Source organism: Danio rerio, chromosome 14 (genome assembly GCF_052040795.2).
Source record: "Danio rerio strain M-AB ecotype USA chromosome 14, GRCz13ab, whole genome shotgun sequence".
In the NCBI taxonomy this organism is placed as follows: Eukaryota; Metazoa; Chordata; class Actinopteri; order Cypriniformes; family Danionidae; genus Danio; species Danio rerio.
In genome coordinates this window covers 56,941,484-56,965,035 of record NC_141034.1, presented here as the reverse complement: position 1 = coordinate 56,965,035, position 23,552 = coordinate 56,941,484, and the positions used below count along the sequence as shown (strand labels likewise).

Sequence of the window (23,552 nt, the reverse complement as noted above, 5' to 3'; positions counted from 1 at the left end):
AAAATATGTAGATTTACATTTATGCACATTTATAAAACTGCAAACACTTTGCAATAAGGTTATATTAGTTAATGCATTTACTAACATGAGCAAACAGTGAACAATACACTTAGTATTTATTAATGTTAGCTGATGAAAATACAGTCGCTCGTTGTTAGTTCATGTTAACTCACAGTACATTAATGTTAACAAGCATGACTTTGTATTTTCATAATACATTAGTAAATGTTGAACTATGATTAACAACAGCTGTACACTGTAAAACCCAATAGTCAAACCTATCAAATGAAATGAGCGTAGTTGACTCAGAAATGACTGAAAGTTAAATCTACTCATTTGAAAAGAGCTTTGAACTCGGTGTTAATGAGATAATTAAGTGATTAAGTAAGTTGATTGAGCAATAATAATGTACACCTGCTGTCAACAAGCAGAATTACTAAAGAGAAACACAAAGCTACAGCTAAAATATCAGCTAAACATGTCATTACTTCAACTTTAATTCATTCATTCATTCATTTTCTTGTCGGCTTAGTCCCTTTATTAATCCAGGGTCGCCACAGCAGAATGAACCGCCAACTTATCCAGCACATTTATTTACGCAGCAGATGCCCTTCCAGCCGCAACCCATGTCTGGGAAACATCCACACACACATTCAACACAAACACACTACGGACGATTTAGCCACAACACACACAAACAGTGAAATAAATGAGGAGGCATGAGGACAACACAACATCTAAATCAAGTCATTTTAGCATGTCAAAGTCACATTTATTTATATAAAATATATTTTCCAAACAACAAAATTGTGGCTGGTGAAAATGGCAAGTGGCTAGTAATGTTGGAAATCTACCAGCCTCAGTGGCTGATGATCAAAACAGTTAATGTAAAGCCCAGCTTATAAATAAACTCAACCCAAGCTCATTCTGAAAATGTAGCCCCGCCGGACGTTTCTGGAGACCGCGATTTACGTGGCCAGAGGTACGTATGGCTGCATTTCGTTTTTTCAAGCAAACGCTATGTGGCGGTGTGACGCCGCTCCTCTTCGCGTTCACCGGCTGACGGCTCACCTCCTCCATGGGGAGAGCTTTCCTACCACAACCAGTTTGTCTGGTTAGCTCGTCGTGTTAGGTCAGTGGAGCGGAGTTTCGAGGAGGAGCCAGCCACAGCGATGAATGGGTTCGAGTCCGGGGAAGAGCGGTTTCAGAAATCAGGTAAGACAATAAACAGAATCCAAAAAATAAAGTGAATAAGTTCGAAACGCTGCGAGAATGTGGTGACATCCGAAATCAGACGAGGGCTTTTCTTTTTCTGGACGGCTTTTGTAAATCGTCCCTTGGGTTTCGGGAAGAAAGAGGAGGAGGAGGGTGGCTGGGTCAGTCGGACAGATGGTCGCTCAAAAGCGGCCTCCGGCAGCTTTTTACTCGAGAATAGCGCGGGCGCGAATTGTGCGTGCTCGCGAGAGGCGTTCGAGACGCGAAAAAACGCACACACGGGCCTCTCACGAGTTCGCAATATACAAAAACTGCACAAATACGTACCTCCCGGGCAGGGCCGGAGCAAGCTGAACTGCAGCTCTAGGCAGAGGACGATCCCGCCGCCCTCAACCCCAATATGAAAACGAAAGTGACCGGTTATGAAAATGAAGTGAGGTGTCGCGGACCTCTTTCTGCCGCCCTATGCGTGGATATAACTGAGGACGCGCGGGTGCTGAGGGAGGGAGGGAGGGAGGTGTCGCGGACACCGTGCTCTCTATTCTGCCGCCCTATGCGCGGATATAACTGAGGACGCCCAGGTGCTGATGGAGGTGTCGCTGACGCCGCCCTCTCTATTCTTGCGTCTATGCGCGAATATATCTGAGGACGCGGGTGGTGAGGGAGGTGTTGCGGACATAACTGAGGATGCAGGTGGTAAGGGAGGTATCGCAGACGCCGCCCTCTCTATACTGCCACCCTAGGTGGCCGCTTAGGTTGCCTCAATGGACGCGCCGGCCCTGCTCATGGGACATATTTCGCAGTCTCCAGAAACATCCGTGGGGCTACGTTTACAAAATGAGCCTGGGTTGAATAAACTGCATAGCTGCAATCTAAACAACTACATTCTCCTCTAAAAAAGCCTCAAAAGTACATTAATTTGTCTAACAGCAGTAATATTTGTCAAGCTGTAGGGTCTCTCTGCTTGTTGCTGGCTGTATGTGGGCGGAGTAATACACAAAGGTGAAGGGTGAAGTGTGCTGTTACTGGCAAAATAGTGCATGGCTATCAGCCAATCAGATTCAAGAACCAGACAGTACTATTATATATGTTGTTGTTTTTCTTTTGCTATTTGCAGATTATTTGAGGATGCACTGAGCCAGCGTGATGTGCAAAATTCATGAAATGATATTTAAAGCCTCCACAGCCATAATACGCCAAAGCAGGTGGGATTGTGAGTCTGAAACCTCAACCGTGTCTTAAAGGTTGTTTACCATCCACCGCACAGAAACACCTTCAATTGACCCAATCAGAGCCCCAATCGGCCCCAGAGCTGATCGGGAGCCCTTTCTCCTCCACTGACCATCGCTTGTTGACTTACTGAGGGTTTGTTTTCCCCGCCCGCGTCTCCATCAATGCCTGCTCATTGTACTGTAACAGTAGCTATCAGAGGAGAATTGTCACGCCGGCTGACTCGCAGGAAATGGCCGTTTCCTTGCTGATTGTGTCTGTTGTTTGCAATTTAGATGCCAGCCCTGAACTGGAACGCTCCTGTGTGCTGAGATTGTTCCTGAGTGCAGACGAAGCCTCTCTACACAATCAGGAGCTTTAAGAGCCATCGGAATCACAGTCTATTTCACCAGATGCTGCTCCTTTTCACCTCTTCTCATTCTAGATGTGCTTTCCGGTGATTGTGGATCTTCACTCATGGATGGTAAACAAATGAGTTACGGAAGGAGATCCCATTCAGCTGTTTAGGAATGAAGTGAATTTGATTTTTAGGTTAGTAGTCTGTTAGATTAGATCAGATTCAACTTTATTGTCATTACACATGTACAAGTACGAGGCGACAAATGCAGATCAGGTCTAACCAGGAATGCAACAAGTGCAGGATCTACAGAAATATTCATTCATTCATTTTCTTGTCGGCTTGGTCCCTTTATTAATCCGGGGTCGCCACAGCGGAATGACCCGCCAACTTATCCAGTAAGTTTTTACGCAGCGGATACCCTTCCAGCCGCAACCCATCTCTGGGAAACATCCACACACACATTCACACGCACTCATACACTACTGACAATTTATCCTACCCAGTTCCCCTGTACCGCATGTGTTTGAACTGTGGGGGAAACCGGAGCACCCGGAGGAAACCCACGCGAACGCAGGGAGAACATGCAAACTCCACAAAGAAATGCCAACTGAGCCGAGGCTCGAACCAGCGACCTACTTGCTGTGAGGCAACAGGACTACCTACTGCGCCACTGCTTCGCCCTCTATAGAAATATGTAAGTTATACATTTTTTAGTGCAATTATAGAAGCCTATGGGTAATATTTACATATGGATGCACTATGAACCTAATATATGACCTAAGCTGCAAAAAAAGGTCATTATGACAGGTGTAATAGCAAAAAAAATGTGCTGGGCAAATATGATTCACAATTAACTGCATGCATTCAATTTAAAAGTTTGCTTTTACATAGGATTTGTGTGTGTTATATATAATATATATATATTACCGAAATGTAATACACACATACATAAAAACAAACAGAAACACCAACTGTCCCAGTCAGGACTCGAACCAGCGTCCTTCTTGCTGTGAGGCGACAATGCTAACCACTGAGCCACTATGTTGCATAAGTGTCATATATATATATATATATATATATATATATATATATATATATATATATATATATATATATATATATATATATATATATATATATATATATATATATATATATATATATATATATATATATATATATATATATATATATATATATATATATATATATATATATATATATATATATATATATATATATATATATATATATATATATATTTTTTTTTTTTTTTTTTTTTTTTTTTTTTTTTTAATCCGGGGTCGCCACAGCGGAATGAAAAAACTTTTTTTTTTTTTTTTTTATATGCCCTGCCCTTCCAGCCATAACCCATCTCTGGGAAATTTTATATTTTAAATAAAAAAATATTTTCTGAATGAGTATGTATGTTTCCCAATACTGGGTTGCATCTGGAAGGGCATCTGCTGTGCAAAACATATGCTGGTATAAATGGCGGTTCATTCCGTTGTGGTGACCTTTGAAGTAGAGACTAAGCCGAATGAATGAATCATTTTCTCAAATATATGCATGCTTGTGTTTATTTATATATTCAATACACAGTACACACATGAACACTCACCGGCCACTTTATTAGGTACACCTTACTAGTAGTGGATTGGACCCCGTTTGCCTTCAGAACTGCCTTAAACCTTCTTGGCGTAGATTCAACAAGCTACTGGAAATATTCCTCAGAGATTTTGCTCCATGTTGACATGATAGCATCACACAGTTGCTGCAGATTTGTCGGCTGCACATCCATGATACCAATCTCCCGTTCCACCACATCCCAAAGCTGCTCTATTGCATTGAGCTCTGGTGACTGTGGAGGCCATTTGAGTACAGTGAACTCATCGTCATGTTCAGGAAACTAGTCTGAGATGATTGAGCTTTATGACATGCTGCGTTATCCTGCTGGAAGTAGCCATCAGAAGATGGAGACACTGTGCTCATAAAGGGATGGACATGGTCAGCAGCAATACTCAGGTAGGCTGTGGCGTTGATGCTCAATTGGTACTAATGGAGCCAAAGAAAATCTCCCCCACACCATTACACCACCACCACCAGCCTGAACCGCTGATACAAGGTAGGATGATCCATGCTTTCATGTTGTTGAGGCCAAATTGTGAGCCGAGCATCCGAATGTGTCAGCAGAAATGGAGACTCATCAGAGCAGCAACGTTTCTCCAATCTTCTATTGTCCAGTTTTGGTGAGTCTGTGTGAATTGTAGCCTCAGTTTCCTGTTCTTAGCTAACAGGAGCGGCACCCGGTGTGCTCTTCTGCTGCTGTAGCCCATCTGCCTCAAGGTTGGACGTGTTGTGTGTTCAGAGATGCTCTTCTGCAGAGCTCGGTTGTAACGAGTGCTTATTACAGTTACTGTTGCCTTTCTATCAGCTGGAACCAGTCTGGCCATTCTCCTCTGACCTCTGGCCTCATCAACAAGGCATTTGTGCCCACAGAACTGCCGCTCACTGGATATTTCCTCTTTGTCGGAGTATTCTCTGTAAACCCTAGAGATGGTTGTGGGTGAAAATCCCAGTAGATCAGCAGTTTCTGAAATACTCAGAGCAGCCCTTCTGGCAGCAACAACCATGCCACGTTCAAAGTCACTTAAATCCCCTTTCTTCCCCATTCTGATGCTCGCTTTGAACTGCAGCAGATTGTCTTGACCATGTCTACATGCCTAAATGCATTGAGCTGCTGCCATCTGATTGGCTGATTAGACATTTGCATTAATAAGAAGTTGGACAGGTGTACCTAATAAAGTGGCCGTTGAGGTATATATATTATGTCAACACAAACTTTTATTTTCGATGTGATTAAACACGATTAATCTTTGTCCAGCACTGCAAAAAAAATAATTAGTTTAATCCAAAAATAAAACAAAAGGAGCTTCAGGGGTAAATAATGTGTCCGAGCTCTTGATATGGAATTATTTAATGTATCCAAACAAATAATTAATTAGTAAATTTAAGTAAATGCATTAAAATAACATTCTTTCATTTATTTAGTCCCTTATTAATCAGGGGTCACCACAGTGGAATGAACCGCCTACTATTCCAGCATATGTTTCACACAGCAGATTCCCAGTACTGAGAAACACACACACACACACACACGTCATACACTACGACCAATTTAGTCGTATCTATCCATCTGAGCATTTGTTGCTGTTATGAATACTGCAAACATAATGTGAATATTCCTAAAAAGTTTAAATAATAAATAGCTACTCAGTTTTTTTGAAGTGCCCACAATACATACAGAATTATAGAAAACCTGCATATGTCTATTGTGTTATTGCTCATCTGTTGGTGCATTGTAATTTCCCTTATGTTCTGTGTTGCAAACCTAATAAATGAGTTTCTTTATAACCTTGGCCCAGGATAGTGGCTTGCTGGCCTGTTTGTTTTGCACAGAACAAAGAGTTTTGCTCGCTTTGTAAAACAGCGGTACCTATATACGCTGCCGCTGTGTGCGAGAACCGAATATTACTTTCTTAGGGGAATTAATTAATTCTGCAAAGACCGATATTTAATATTAATGTCAGAAGTATGAAAAAACACAATTAAAAACGCAGCTTTAAAAGGGTGAGAGTAATTCAAGGATGCTTTTTTTTTTTCGGTGTCCAATTGTAAAATGATAGAATGAATTAAGCAGCACAAAAAACTAAGGGGAGAAAACTTTTAAAACCAAAACACTGTCTCCAAAGACAAGCATAGAGCAAGTTAAGCCATGCATTACAAAGCTAAGGGGGTCTGTTTTAATACGACTTGCATATTCAATGCGGCCCAAGGCGTGTTTGTATAGATATGAGAATTTGGAGACAATCTGCCGAGACCTCCGCTGGAGCCTGTGAAGGTATACATAAAACATGAAAGGGAAATAGTACATTATTATCAGAGTACATTACCATATCAACATTAATACTTAGTTGTATGGATGAGCTTGTGGATTTTATTGCACTCAGACAAGTTTGTGCAGTGTTTCATCTTTAATTCCCAATCAGAAATGCTTAACCATTTTCATTTGCAGATTGCAAATATTCTGATGCATCGTTCAGTTTGATTATGCATTGCTGAAATACTCTTTAAATCAGTTTTCGTAAATTCTATTTGAGTTTGTAAAACATTAGGCAATTTACTTTAGATTTTACACACACTACAAGCATGGGTAGGCATATACAGTGTGCGAATTATACATTGACGATCAAGGGGTCAAATTTTCCTGAGTAATTTGGTAATACATGCTTCATTCATTCATTCTTTCATTTTCTTGTCAGCTTAATCCCTTTATTAATCCAAGGTCGCCACAGCGGAATGAACCGCCAACTTATCCAGCATATGTTTTACACAGCGAATGCACTTCCAGCCGCAACCCATCTCTGGGAAACATCCACACACGCATTCACACACACACTCATACAGTACAGACAGTTTAGCCTACCCAATTCACCTGTACCGCATGTGTTTGGACTGTGGAGGAAACCAGAGCACCCGGAGGAAATGTTCGAAGTGATGTTTGTAAACAAATTTCGGTAGGAGCACGCGCAGAAGTTTCAATATCGAATACGTCATTGACAATTATCCTGTTATCAAATCCGATCTTGAACAAACCCAAAGCTGTCTTACCTGCAGCATGTCAATACTGTAGCATCCCTCCACCACCATGACACCTCTCCTATTAAGTATTACATTCCCTGGGGGAGTGTTCTGGGACTGGGCTAGATACTTCGCTCGAATCCCAACTCCTCTGTTTCCTGATAAAGGGAATAACTCGAGTTGGGGTGTCTCCCCGAGCTCAGAGCCCTCTCCCCGGACAGCACGCCAAATACGCCTTATTCTTAAACGTCTGCAAGTGTGAACTCGTGAAAGACCCACCCCTCACTGACAGAGGTCCAGAATTTGTCCCAAACACTTCCTCACTTTTTCCATTTTGACTGCTATACCATAATAAAATGTGAAAATAACCATCGAAGAAGACCAAACGGAATCCTCTTTTAGCGGTTGCTTCAGCATGACCGAGGAAAGTTGAATGTGTTGGCCAGTTAGTTTTGGGCTAGTTTTTGATTTAAACCTTTAACAGCATCCTTTTTTATTCTAACGATTCATTCATTCATTTTCTTGTCGGCTTGGTCCCTTTATTAATCCGGGGTCGCCACAGCGGAATGAACCGCCAACTTATCCAGCACATTTTTCTGCAACGGATGCCCTTCCATCCGCAAGCCATCTCTGGGAAACATCCACACACACATTCATTCACACTCATACACTACAGACAATTTAGCCTACCCAATTCACCTGTACCGCATGTGTTTGGACTGTGCGGGAAACCAGAGCACCCGGAGGAAACCCAAGAGAAAGCAGGGAGAACATGCAAACTCCTCACAGAAACTCCAACAGACCCAGCCGAGGCTCGAACCAGCAACCTTCTTTGCTGTGAGGCGACAGCAGTACCTACTACAGGGGTGGCCAACCCTGTTCCTGGAGAGCCACCTTCCTGCAGATTTCAGTTGCTACCCAGATCAAACCCAGCTGAACCAATTAATTAGGACCTGAACACCACATGATGATTACAGGCAGGTGTGTTTGAAATTTGTTTTTGAAAAAATAAGTATTATTCTCATATGTTGTCTTTTAAGTCTTTAGAAAATGTTTTTGATATATGAAAAAGTGTGGTTGATGACCATCCGACAAGATAATCCAGCAAAAAATAGTGCTTAAACAGTAATTAAACCTCATTTTAAATACAACATTGGGCTAATAACTGCATGTTTAAAAAAAAGGAACCACAGCTTTCACCAGGCTGGCTACAGGTCTGACTTTAGAGGTTACTGTAGGTCAAACTATACAAGTTTTCTTTTTCAGCTACATGCAGATATAAACACCTATTTTACAAGAAACGTGTTTTGTGAATACTTGAGATGTCTATCGGTGCTCTAGAACTGCCCGTTTCAGACTGTTGAATGAGATTTCTCCTGATATTGATTGGCGCATTATGCATTCACAATGGTTTAAACCGTTATAGGGGGGATCAAATGTATATTTATACTATACATTTTAAATTAATAATATTTAAAATCTAGATCAGAAAAAGCAATTTCTTACTATTAAAAGGTTGACTCTGCATATATCTTGTTTTCATGTCCTTCAGGGCGAATCAAGTGTTAATTAGCGAGGTCAATCTCGCTAATCTTTTATATATATATATATATATATATATATATATATATATATATATATATATATATATATATATATATATATATATATATATATTTAATTTATTAATATTAATTAAATAATGTATAAATATGTTATTAGTTAAATAATTCATGTTACAATACTTGCTACGAACCCCTTAATTAATACAATCTGTGTGATTCGACTCTGAGATGACCTGTGTGACAATGCGCTTTACCGTGTACAAGCACTGCGCATGCGCAGGAGGCGCTCTTCACTGGATTTGAATAAAGTTTTGGCGCTAATATTGGCGGACTTTTGCACCTGTGATGGGGAAACACGCGGACGCGGGAGAACCGGCGGAGATCGGTAAGAAGGCGGTCTTTATTTAATCTGAATGCGATGGTTGTTAGATATATGAAACAGCTATTTGTTTCAATGGGTTTGCTTCAGTGGTTAGAATAATGACATGTCAATGTCTGTAAGGAGTCTCAAATGGTTCGTTTAAATGTGTTTATTTGAGAGTGTGGGTATTTTGGTATCGTTTTGCGTTTGATGGGCTGTATGGTGTGATAAAGACATCTTGTTTGATTAAGTTAAACTCCAAATGCCAATGGGCTAGTTTTTGTATTTACTAATCACATATTAATGGCTAGAGATGCCTTGATTAACTGGTTCAGGTGTGTTTAATTTGAGTAGGAGCTACAATATGCTGGATTGAACACTACACTGGCCTACAGCAGCACAACATGTTCAACATACTGCTTTCAGATAACACTTGTGTGCTTTTATATTGTAGCCTATGTTGTCTGACACTGTTTTTCAAGTAGTTGTTGTGTTCTGAGCAATGAATTGGGAGTTTGAGTGTAAATATTATATTATATATTATGATATGTTACATTATATAAAGATACTACTAGTAGATTCTCATAGATGGATGTGTATGAAGTTAGAGTGTAGTTCAAAATCTTTTAAAAATGTTGCACATATGGTAACATTTAGGAGTACGCACGTTTCATAAAAATGCTTGTTGTTTAACCTCTATTTGGTTGATTTTTATATATAATATATAGTTTAGCCCAGTGGTTGGGTTTGACCTTTTTTACTTAAATCTCAATTTTACTTTATCTTTTTTTTTTTTTTAATAAATGAATTTAAAGCTGATTGTGTTTTGTACTGGTTTAGGCCTGTCATACATAAAGAAATATAAGTCCAATCCAAATATGATTATGGGCACAATCCAAGTCATATGATTGTCTATATGGTAGTTTCCAAAATTTAATATAGTATGTAGGCATCCGTGTAAATAATTACTTTGAGTTTGGATATACCTTTTTGTCCAATTAAATTCAATTTATCTTTATTTCTATAGTGCGTTTACAATGTCAAACCTGGGGTCCGTTCTTCGTACGTGGATTACTCAGTTAGCTGGATTTGGATATTGACGATTTGACACGATCCAGGATCGTTTCGTTCTTCAAAGCTGATCCGAGAGTTGTTGTCATAGCAACAGATCTGCTAGGTCAAACCTGATCGGGAGCAGGTTCAAATCATATAAACAGGATTAGATCGGCTCAGTTCAAGCAAAGATAATACAGAAAGTATGTTCCGAGTTCTGATATTTTCTTACAGTAAAAGTTATATACACTTGGGAAAATAGTAAATATTTTTTAACTATATATATAAAAGTTATAGTCATTAAAAAAATAAATAAAGTTATGTATATTAATAAAACGTATGCAATCTGCACCCTCGAAATGAAAATACAAAGACTGCCACCTGGTGGTGCAAAGAGAAAACTTATTGATATGAACTTTTTAGATCGCTTTAGTACAAATTGTTTATAATAGAAATCCACAATATGTGACTTTTTTTTAAAAGCAATAACACATTTATGCAGTCATGAACATGTTTTGACAGTTAATATGCCAGTGATGCTTCACAAAAGTTGCAGACACCTTTACCAATATGAAAATGCTTTTGTAAACAACCAGTTATTCTTTACACCGATTAAAAAACGGTTACTATAATAAAGAAAATCTTTTCTAAATGAAGAACTAAATACATTGATTTGCATTGAAATACATGATGAATACTCTTGTCTTGACAAATGAAAGTGTAAAGCCTGCAGCTCACAACAAATGTGGAAGGTTATTGCGTGTCATATTTAACAAGCCGTTTACTGCTAATTTGATGTAATTTTGCTCACATGGATAATTGAATATTAATCAGATTATGTCATTACGCTGCTGTGCCGTCAGCCAATCATGGCATTGCTGATCATGATTTCGAGGATCGATAGATCTGTCCTTCACAACACACGCAGCGATCTCAGATCAGTTCATCCAGATATTCTAATATGATTCGCGAACTTGTTTGGAGAACCAAATTAGCGAGAGATCAGTTATCAAGATTAAAAGATCCAGGATCTGCCAAATCATCTTAGATCATTTAAGCGTGGTACGAAGAACGGACCCCTGGGGTCCGTTCTTCGTACCTCGCTTAAATGATCTAAGATGATTTGGCAGATCCTGGATCTGTTCATCCAAATTAGCGAGAGATCAGTTGAGTTCTTCAAACAAGTTCGCGAATCAGATTAGAATGTCTGGATGAACTGATCTGAGATCGCTGCTTGTGTTGTGAAGGACAGATCTATCGATCCTCGAAATCATGATCAGCAATGCAACGATTGGCTGACGGCACATCAGCGTAATGACATCATCTGATTAATATTCAATTATCCATGTGAGCAAAATTACATCAAATTAGCAGTAAACCGTTTGTTAAATATGACACGCAAGAACTTTCCACATTTGTTGTGAGCTGCAGGATTTACACTTTCATTTGTCAAGAGTATTCATCATGTATTTCAATGCATATCAATGTATTTAGTTCTGCATTTAAAAAAGATTTTCTTTATTATAGTCGCCGTTTTTTTATCGATGTAAAGAATGACTGGATGTTTACAAAAACATTTTGATATTAGTAAAGATGTCTACAACTTTTGTGAAGCATCAAGTCACCGTCATATTAACTATCAAAACATGTTAACGACTGCATAAATGTATTATTGCTTTTTATAAAAAGTCACATGTTGTACATTTCTATTATACACAAATTGTTCTAGAGCGATCTAAAAAGTTCATATCAATACGTTTTCTCTTTGCACCACCAAGTGGCAGTACTTTCATTTCGGAGTACAGATTGCAAGTTTTATTAATATATTTCTATTTTTACTTACCTGCTGCCAAGCAGATTTGATCCACTAGAACTGTTGCCATGACAACAACTCTTGGATCAGCTTTGAAGAACGAAACGATCCTGGATCGTGTCAAATCGTTAATATCCAAATCCAGCTAACTGAGTAATCCACGTACGAAGAACCAGCCTGATCTCTTGAGAAAACGTAAGTATTTTACGTTTTGCCAGTTTAGTGGCTAATTCGTACGAATTCGTACAAGTTCAGTCGTACGAAATGGTACGATTTTAAAAAGAAGGCGTGGCACCTGACCCCACCCCTAACCCCAACCGTCATTGGGGGATAAGCAAATCATACTAAATTGTACGAATTAGATCGTACGAATTCATATGAATTAGCCACTAAATGAAAAAGTTATGAATTGCCGTGAGATTGTGTTGGAAGAACGGACCCCTGATTCACACGGGGCTTCAGCGTCAACACCTGACAGAGGGCGTGTCTGAAGTCATAGCAGCATCAGCCAATGAAATTAGTCCGCAATCGGCTTCTGTCTGAGCTGGTGTATTTACTTACAGCGATCTGATTGGCTGACGCTTCCGTCGTCGCTTGAAAAGTTGAGAGTCGTGTGAATTAGGTGTCAGTCCAGTTTTCAGAGTTCAACTCAGTGTGGTTTTTATATTATACTTATTCTTCTCAGTACGCAAATGATTGTTTCCTCATGTTCTCCAGCTCATGACACAAAAACCGGTGAAAAAAGTTATCCATCTTGAAGGACATTTCACTTCTGTAATTGCATCACGAGGAACGAGTTCCAATGGTTTGTCCTAAGTGAACAGCAGTGAAAGACAGATGCATTTAAACAGTGAAGCCTGTAAAGTATTGTTTTGTGCGTCCATGGACCACATCTCGTACAATTTTGATGATTGACATCATGGTAACCATAGCAACAATCTGGCATCCTGCACATTTGGTATCTGCTGTTTATTTTCGACCAAAGTAATAAAACGTAGATCCTTTTGGCTTTAACTAAACCACCACTGACCGGGGTTGTGTGTGGAAGGCTGCTTTGCAGATTATTATTGCAGTGTTGCCAAATAATTAAGTGTCTATAAGCTTTAGAGATCCAGTTTATGGAGGTAAAGTAGGCAGGTCTTCATGTTTTTAGTTTGAAGGTTTTAGATTAAAGGGGTAGTTCACACAAAAATGAAAGTTTACTCGCCTTCAAACCTTTGAGTTCCTTACAAAATAAGTTATTTTAAAGTGTTAGAAGCCTAAAAGTGTAAACCAGCGGTGTCCAAACTCAGTCCTGGAGGGCCGGTGTTCTGAAGAGTTTAGCTCCAACCCTAATCGAACACACCTGAACAAGCTAATCAAGCTCTTACTAGATATACTAGAAATATCCTGCCAGGTGTGTTGAAGCAAGTTGGAGCTAAACTCAGTAGGACACCGGCACTCCAGGACAGAGTCTGCACACCCCTGGTGTAAACGCTGACTTCCATAGTAAAAAAGCACTATGGATGTTAATGGTTACCGCTTTCCAACATTTTTCAAAATACATATTTTTGTTTAACAGAAGAAAGAAGCAAACATGTTTGTGACAAGTGAAGGCCGAGTAAATGAAGACAATTGAGTACATTAAGTTTATTTATTTATTTTATTCTAGCATGATCTGGCAACCCCAAGTCAATTCATGTCTGTCTTATAATGTCATGCACTGCACATTCGAAACTGATGCACATTTAAATACTAATTTCTGTAAATGGGGTTGCCACTACCTTCATTTTTATGCCATTGATTTAGTTGTTGAATATGATCGACACTGCTGTAAATCTCCGACATGTTTGCACAGAGCAAGGTTTAGAACTAAAAACTGAAATCACAACAAAATGAAGCTGTGGTGATGCTGTGTGTCCATTAACATGCAAATGTTGACAATTAGAAGTCGTCAATAGACATGACAAGACATTTATTTAATATTAGCATGATCTGGCAACCTTTATTCAAGCTATGTCTACCTGATAATGTCATGCACTACACATGAAAATCTCTGATACGTATTTAAATGCTGATTTCTGTAAATGCGGTTGCCACTACCTGCATTTTCCACCCGTAATTTGGTTGTTTAATATGATTGTCACTGCTGTAAATCTCTGAATTGTTTACACAGACCAAGAACTAAACTCAAATGACAGCAACATTTAGCTGTAGTGGTGCTGTTTATTAATATGCAAATTATGACAATGAAATCTACAACAGTTTGTTATATAATTCTAGCATGATCTGGCAACACTGTCAAGACATGTCTTCCTTATAATTTGATGCTCATACATAACTCTCATACATATTTAAATGCTAATTTCTGTAAATGCGGTTGCCACTACCTGCATTTTTCAGCCGTCAGTTCTGTAAATCTCTAAACTGTGTTTATACAGAGCAGGGTTAAGAACTAAACACTGAAATGACAACAAAATGAAGCTGTGGTGGTGCTGTGTGTCCATTAATATGCAAATGATGACAATTAGAAAATCGTCAATGAACATGACAATATTTTAATTCTAGCATGATCTGGCAACGCTTAGTCAAGACATGTCTGTCTTATAATGTCATGCACTGCACATATGATACTCTGATACACATTTAAATGCTAATTTCTGTAAATGCAGTTATCTTTACCTGTGTTAATCTGGTGTGTGAAATATAAAATTGTACAGAGCAGGGTTAAGAGCTAAAAACTGAAATGACAACAACATTTATCTGCAGTTTTATGGTTCTATTATAATGCAAATGATGACAATAAGAAATCTACAACAGTTGTGGCATTTGTTTAATTTTAGCGTGATCTGGCAACACGTAATCCAGCAGACATGTTCAAAAGTATTTCATGCAAAACTAAATTAATCTAATATCTGTAAATGTAGTTGTCATTACCGAAGTTAATCTGGTTGCTGAATATGAAACATGACACAATATTTGTTTAATTCTAGCAGGATCTGGCAACACTTAGTCAGGACTTGTCGCTTATAATTTCATGCAAAACTAGTCGTGACCTCATCATGCAGCATTAATCAAAACTACACGCCGCAGAATAGAAAAACACTGGCAACGAACGTCTGTCTTTAAGAGGTGAAACTCTTGAATCAGACACTGAAATTAAACGGTCTTTGACAATGACAATTACAAATCTACAACAGTTGCTCGTGGCCTATTCACATGAAAGTTTATTTTATTCTAGCATGTTCTGGCAACACAATCAAGACATGTTGCTTATAATTCCATGAAAAAGTAAATTCATTTTCTAATTTCTGTAAATGCAGTTGTCACTGCCTGAGTTAACCCAGTGTGTTGAATATGAAACTGTGCAGAGCAGGGTTAAGAGCTAAAAATTAAAATGACGACAACATTTAACCACTGTGCTGTGTGTTTATCAATTTGCAAATGACATTTAGAAACCTACAACAGGTGTGATGTTGGTTAATTCTTGCATGATCTGGCAACACATGGTAAATACATGTGGCTTGTAATTTCATTTCAACTAAATTAGTTTAATTTCTGAATAGAAATTGTGTTGTTTTCAGAAATAATGTCAAAATTAACTGAGTTTTTTTTCTTAAAACGTGTTAAAATAACCAATGAGGTAAGCAAAATCCAGTTTTTCCTTTTGACATCAGGATTATTATAAACGGTGTGTCCATTAATATGCAAATGATGACCATTAGAAATCTATATGGTATTTGTTGTATAATTCTAAGATGATCTGGCAACTCTTAATCCAGACATGTTCCTTATAGATTCATGCAAAACTGAATTAAAATCCAATTTCTGTAAATGCAGTTGTCATTACCCGAGTTAACCCAGTGTGTTGAATATGAAACTGTGCAGAGCAGGGTTAAGAGCTAAAAACTGAAATGCCGATAATTCATCTGCAGTGCTGTGTGTCCTGTAATATGCAAATGATGACAATTAGAAATCTGCAATAGTCATGACATTTGTTATTTAATTTTAACATGATCTGGCAACCCTTTCAAGACCTGTCTTCCTTATAATTTTATGCAAATCTGTAAATGCAGTTGTCACTGCCTGAGTTAACCCAGTTTGTTGAATAGGAAACGGTACAGAGCAGGGTTAAGAACTAAAAATTAAAATGACGACAACATTTAACTACTGTGCTGTGTGTTTTATTAATATGCAAATGACATTTAGAAACCTACAACAGGTGTGATGTTGTTTAATTCTCGCATGATCTGGCAACACATGGTAAATACATGTGGCTTGTAATTCCACATTACCTAAATTACAGTTTAATGTCTGAATAAAAATGGGGTTGTTTTCAGAAATAGTCAAAATTAAGTGAATTTTTCCTTAACAAGCTAAAATATCCAATGAGGTAAGCAAAATTTTTCCTTTTGACATTAGGATTATTATATACGGTGTGTCCATTAATATGCAAATGATGACCATTAGAAATCTACACGACATTTGCTATATAATTCTATGATGATCTGGCAACCCTTAATCCAGACATGTTGCTTATAATTTCATGCAAAACTGAAATAAAATCCAATTTCTGTAAATGCAGTTGTCATTACCAGAGTTAACCCAGTTTGTTGAATATTTAACTGTGCAGAGCAGGGTTAAGAGCTAATAACTGAAATGACAACAACATCTATCTGCAGTATTTATTAATATGCAAATGATGACAATTAGAAATCTACGTTGTGGCATTTGTTATATAATTTTAGCATGTTCTGGCAACACTTAATCAGGACATGTTGCTTATAATTTCATGCAAAACTGAATTAAAATCCAATTTCTGTAAATGCAGTTGTCATTACCCGAGTTAACCCAGTGTGTTGAATATGAAACTGTGCAGAGCAGGGTTAAGAGCTAAAAACTGAAATGCCGATAATTCATCTGCAGTGCTGTGTGTCCTGTAATATGCAAATGATGACAATTAGAAATCTGCAATAGTCATGACATTTGTTATTTCATTTTAACATGATCTGGCAACCCTTTCAAGACCTGTCTTCCTTATAATTTTATGCAAAACTGTAAATGCAGTTGTCACTGCCTGAGTTAACCCAGTTTGTTGAATAGGAAACGGTACAGATCAGGGTTAGGAACTAAAAATTAAAATGACGACAACATTAAACCACTGTGCTGTGTGTTTTATTAATATGCAAATGACATTTAGAAACCTACAACAGGTGTGATGTTGTTTAATTCTCGCATGATCTGGCAACACATGGTAAATACATGTGGCTTGTAATTCCACATTAACTGAATTACAGTTTAATGTCTGAATAAAAAATTGTGTTGTTTTCAGAAATAATGTCAAAATTAAGTGAATTTTTCCTTAAAACAAGCTAAAATATCCAATGAGGTAAGCAAAATCCAGTTTTTCCTTTTGACATCAGGATTATTATATACGGTGTGTCCATTAATATGCAAATGATGACCATTAGAAATCTACATGACATTTGCTATATAATTCTATGATGATCTGGCAACCCTTAATCCAGACATGTTGCTTTATAATTTCATGCAAAACTAAATTAATCTAATTTCTGTAAATGCAGTTGTCACTGCCTGAGTTAACCCAGTTTGAGTGTATAATCGTACAGAACAGGGTTAAAAGCTGAACTGAAATGACGACAACATTTACCCACAGTGCTGTGTACATTAATATGCAAATGATGAAAATTAGAAATCAACAATAGACATGACACAACATTTGTTTAATTCTAGCATGATCTGGCAACTCTTAATCAAGTCATGTCGCTAATAATTCAATGCAAAACTGAATTAAAATCCAATTTCTGTAAATGCAGTTGTCACTACCTGAGTTAATCTGGTTTGTTGAATATAAAACTGTACAGAGCCATGCTATGTCTATATAATATGCAAATTATGACAATTAGAAATCTACAACAGTTATGGCATTTGCTATATAATTCTATGATGATCTGGCAACCCTTAATCCAGACATGTTGCTTTATAATTTCATGCAAAACTGAATTAATATCTAATTTCTGTAAATGCAGTTGTCACTGCCTGAGTTAACCCAGTTTGAGTGTATAATCGTACAGAACAGGGTTAAAAGCTAAAATCTGAAATGACGACAACATTTATCCGCAGTGCTGTGTACATTAATATGCAAATGATGACAATTAGAAATCTACAATAGACATGACACAACATTTGTTTAATTCTAGCATGATCTGGCAACTCTTAATCAAGTCATGTCGCTAATAATTCAATGCAAAACTAAATAAAATGCATTTCTGTAAATGCAGTTGTCACTACCTGAGTTAATCTGGTTTGTTAAATATAAAACCAAACAGAGCTGTGCTTTGTGTCTAATAATATGCAATTGATGACAATTCGAAATCTACAACAGTTATGGCATTTGCTATATAATTCTATGATGATCTGGCAACCCTTAATCCAGACATGTCGCTAATAATTTAATGCAAAACTAAATTAAAATCCAGTTTCTGTAAATGCAGTTGTCACTACCTGAGGTAATCTAGTTTGTTAAATATAAAACTGTACAGAGCCATGCTGTGTGTCTATTAATATGCAAATGATGACAATTAGAAATCTACAGTAGTCGTAACCTCATCATGCAGCATTAATGAAAACTACACGCCGCGGAATAGAAAAGCGTCCTGCGTTTGAGCGCTGAAACTCACAAATCAGACGCTGAAATTAAACGGCATTTGATAATGATGAATGGCTCCGCTCTAGCCTTCTCACCGAGGATGGACTGATGTGTTGCCGCTTATTCCCAGAGCATTATGGGATGGCATCAGTCTTTCAGTCACAGTGGGAGATTCAGAGCTCCAGGAAAAAGCTCGGACGACACAGTCTGCTGATAGCCAGGCTGGTTATACCTCACTAAGGAGCTCTGTACGTCTTGAAGAAAGCATAAAATGAGAATAAATGGTAGGTGTCAATCCCGGAGGGGAGGGCCGGTCATCTGGAGAAGGAAAGATGTATGAGCACATAAGGACGGGTAATTCCATCTCTCCACCATGGAGAGGAGACAGAATGACTCCTGCAACATCTGTGGCCTGTAGACAGACATGAGCAGCGCTGCTTGTTGTTGTTGTTTCCGGTTTACAAACTCTGCAGAGCCAGTTTAAAGCTTGGCAGTTCAGATTTTTCACAGTGGCTGCGTCCCAAATCGCATACTTATGCACTATTATATGCCATTTTGTAGTATAAATAGTGTAAGTAGTGTGTTCACACTGAAAACTCTAAAAATAATAAGTGCACTTTAATTACCCGGATGATGCACTCATTCAGCCGCTAAAATGAAGTGTGGAATGACGGACACTTCACGCACTTAACGACTGCAGGTATGCATACGTAGCGGAAGGGGCGGAGCTATCAAGTGCACATGTTGGATAACTTTATTTATTTTGGATGGTGAAAGCAAAATTCTCCTACGAGAGTAGGGATGCTCAAAATAATCGATTAACCGTTAACCGAAAGGGTGCGTTTGTGACCGATTAATGCTATCAGTTAAACGATTAAAATTATTATTTTATATTTTTAGTTTGGCTGCATAAGGGGCCGATTAAATGCGCCTTTGCGTTAAGAGGGGCATCTTTTGCACACGGCTCATACCCATTCAAAACATTCAGTTATTAGGCTGGCTTGTGTAGCAAGCCAGACTATTGTTATCCTATTTTTCTTCCGAGACTAAAAATTAAACTCTATCTCCTCCTAGAGCTTTCAAGCTATGGGCACCAAACTCACACCAGACCTCCAAACTGGTCTGACTCGGGTTGCTATATCTTTTCCGACTGATCCGACTTTTGGTTTTCTGAAAAATGTCCCGGGATGGTCAGAAAAATCCCATTGACTTAACATTGGATCAAACTTTGTGACCTCATAACTCTGCATCAGACTGTCCTACAGACTTATAACTGGGCTCATTTAACTCAGACTACCTAACTGCCAATAACTGATGAGCTTTTAACTTTCTGGCCACACCCTAGCAACCACTTTTGGGACCCTAGAAACTGTCCCATAGACTTCCACTGCAAAAGACTCTCATTGACTTTACATTGGGTCAAACTTTGTGAGCTCATAACTCTACATGAAACTGTCGCACAGACTTTTAACTGGGCTTATTTAACTCCTGACTATCTGACTACCAAACTACCAATAACTGATGAGCTTTTAACTTTCTAGCCACACCCCTAACAACCAAATACGCCTCCCTAGCAACGGTCCCATAGACTAACATTATAGAGGTTCAGATTGATATCGTCATGCTGCAGTGTGATAGAGACATGTGTTGCTTTTAACTGTTCATACTGGCAAGAAGCTTTGATACATCCTCAGTCTAAACTGTCAATCAACTCCATAGCAACAAAACAGACTAACCTAGCAACGATTTAACAGCAGCTATATCTTAGTATCAGAACATCTTAGAGAAGTGGGGGTTGGCTTGTTTAACTCATGCTAGCACACCATCTATCTATCTATCTATCTATCTATCTATCTATCTATCTATCTATCTATCTATCTATCTATCTATCTATCTATCTATCTATCTATCTATCTATCTATCTATCTATCTATCTATCTATCTATCTATCTATCTATCTATCTATCTATCTATCTATCTATCTATCTATCTATCTCTATCTAATTATCTATCTATCTATCTATCTATCTATCTATTCATACTTTTTAAAACTGTTTAAACTAAATAAACTATTACCATCAGGCTTTCACAAGCCAGCCTAAAAGTTTGTCCTTAAACTTTAAGAATCTAGTTGTTGTTGTTGTTTTTAATAGCGGATTATAATCGCATCAAAACGTATTAAAAGGTAAGTGGATTATAACAGCGCAAACTTTTCTGTAACCGTATAGTGCTGTGCGCTATTGTTTAATCCTTTGGGGTTACGTGCTGACGGACTGACTGACAGGTGCGCGATGCGTGAGGCCAGCAAACACGCAGAAGCTTTCAGTTAAGATGAACACAGTTTCTATAGTTATACTTTATTTATAGATAAAGTATAACTCTGTATATAATCACTCTATGTTGCTGGAGTTTATAGCCGTTTCACTTTACTTCAGGACGCATTAACACCGCTCTGAAGGTCTAATCGCTGTTTAAAGTTATCCAGAGCTGTATGAATGTACAAATCTTGAATATCATATTATTATTAAATATTACAATTTTAACAACATATACAGCAACACTTTTGCACAATCAATACCCAGCTGATTCAGTCTTTTCATAAGAGGACCGCGCTTCTCTTCTTTTTTCCTTGTCAACATAAAGGCAGTGAGGTGCGCCCTGTGATTTTGGAATGAAAAAAGCACATTAGCTGTGGTCGGCCACTTGTTCAACTGCAAGACATACTTAACTTGCGGGACGATAACGTATAACCCGTGCCTACAGACACATTTGCCAAAGAAGCAAAATGGAAGAAGAATATTGCTTGAAACAGACGTGTTGATGCCAAAAAAAGTGCTGATGTTGACCTGGATCTGCATCATAAACGCAACAAATAGGCTTTACCTTTTATTTTACAGCATATAAAGCATGTATGCACATTAATGCAATATCATATTTTAACAACAAAACTGTTTACAAAGAGTCAACATATGCGCGCGCGTTGTTGTCTTTTCATCACGCAGCGCGCGCACTTGAGCCGCGATGGAGAGAAAGGAAACCACGTCAAGACATAATCTTTAAAATAATGATTTCTATTAAAAATGTAAAAAGGTTTTGTGATTATAATAATAACAGCGGGGCATTAAATAAATGCATATTTTCCGTGGAGCGAGCGATTTGAAGAAGTCTGCGATTTTATTTGACGGAAGACAAAAATATGATTGGAAATAAACAGCCTATGCCGGTCAGTGTTTTCGATTTGTAATACAGGCTAAATTAATTATTTAAGTGGAAAATAATTTAGGGCAGTCCTATTTATTTTATTCATTTTATTTAGTTTATTCTGTGCTTCTGTGCTAAACACTGCAGGTGCGTGAAAATGCTCTGTTGTATTGTTCTATTATTAATATGCTAGCATATAAAATAAATCAGTATTTTATGCAATATTTAATGTGTCAGACACAAAATAGACACGTCAATTTGTTTAATATAAAATTAATAGTAATCTGACCAGTTAACCGTTAATAACCGATTAATGAGCGGCGGTTGTCGGTTAGCAAAATTAACCGAAATGAGCATCCCTATATGAGAGTGATTATAGCGCCTCCCGATGGTGAATGCGGTTATACTCACGGCAGGTATTATTTGATAATTCGATCGTTTATTTCACTGATTTGGCAACCGTCAAACATCATCAAGGAAACGGTTTGAATTTCCACTTGGTAAAAAAACATAAGTGTGCAGGGTTCAACGCTAAGGATTTTTTTTCTACTGGCCCGATCGGACCAGTGGTTCAGATTTTTACTTGCCCTGCCAATATTGTCACTGGCCCCACCAAAAAAATGTTAATAGCTATTTCTTAGCCACAAATAAAAAAAAAAAAGTCAAAATGTTTGTAAATCTAGAATTTAAATATTTAAAAAATGTTAATGAAGTGTTTTGCAAACAAAAGTAGCAAAATGTGCAGGTAAAACAAAAGATGACTGACCTGTCAAACTAACGGCAAACTGTACAAAACATCACTTCATTTTTTTAGTCGTGGTGTACCCTCGTAAAAGTCTGGTTCCAAGACGTTAGAGACAAATGTTTTCCTTTAGCATCATCACTCGATGTTGCCGCCATGTTGCTGTCTCTTAGCTGTACTGGTGGTTATGGAAAAAAAAACATGCTCACAACATCCAATCAGATAAGAGGAACCGTGAAGGTAGCATTTGAAGGCTTAAAAACACAAACGGTTTCTCTATTCTGACTGTATTTGCACGCAATTGACAAATAATCACAGGCAAATTAAACTAATAGTGACAGGGCATCAGTGTCCCGAACAGGCCAATAATGATCCTGTGTACTGTCCCGAGCATCTCACACGCTGGCCCCGGGCCATCGGGCAGTTCTTATTGTTGAGCCTTGGTGTGCTATTTGGGACGACACTACATGCATATACTATCCTGTTGAGTGTGTAAGTGCATAAGTAAATAGTGCATAGTGCAGGGGTGCCCAAACTCGGTCCTGGAGGGCCGGTGTCCTGCATATTTCAGTTCCAACCCATTTAGACACACCTGAACTCTTCAATCTCTTTCTAGGTATACTAAAGCTGCGTCCCAAATGGCACACTATGCACTCATGCACTATGTACTTATGCACTTACACTCAACAGGATAGTATATGTATGTAGTGGCGTCCCAAATGGAGCACTAATGTATTTCTAC

At 38.1% G+C, this 23,552-nt stretch overlaps 1 long non-coding RNA gene across 3 annotated transcripts in view; it reads left to right on the top strand.

The window, feature by feature from the left end:
• Positions 1-9,323: 9,323 nt before the first annotated feature.
• The window catches only part of LOC141377620 (uncharacterized), a 269,344-nt gene continuing 255,115 nt past the window's right edge, over positions 9,324-23,552 (top strand). For all 3 annotated transcript variants that reach the window (XR_015508019.1, XR_015508021.1, XR_015508020.1), the window contains exon 1: positions 9,324-9,376. This is a non-coding gene — a long non-coding RNA (uncharacterized LOC141377620). The remainder of the gene's footprint in view (positions 9,377-23,552) is intronic.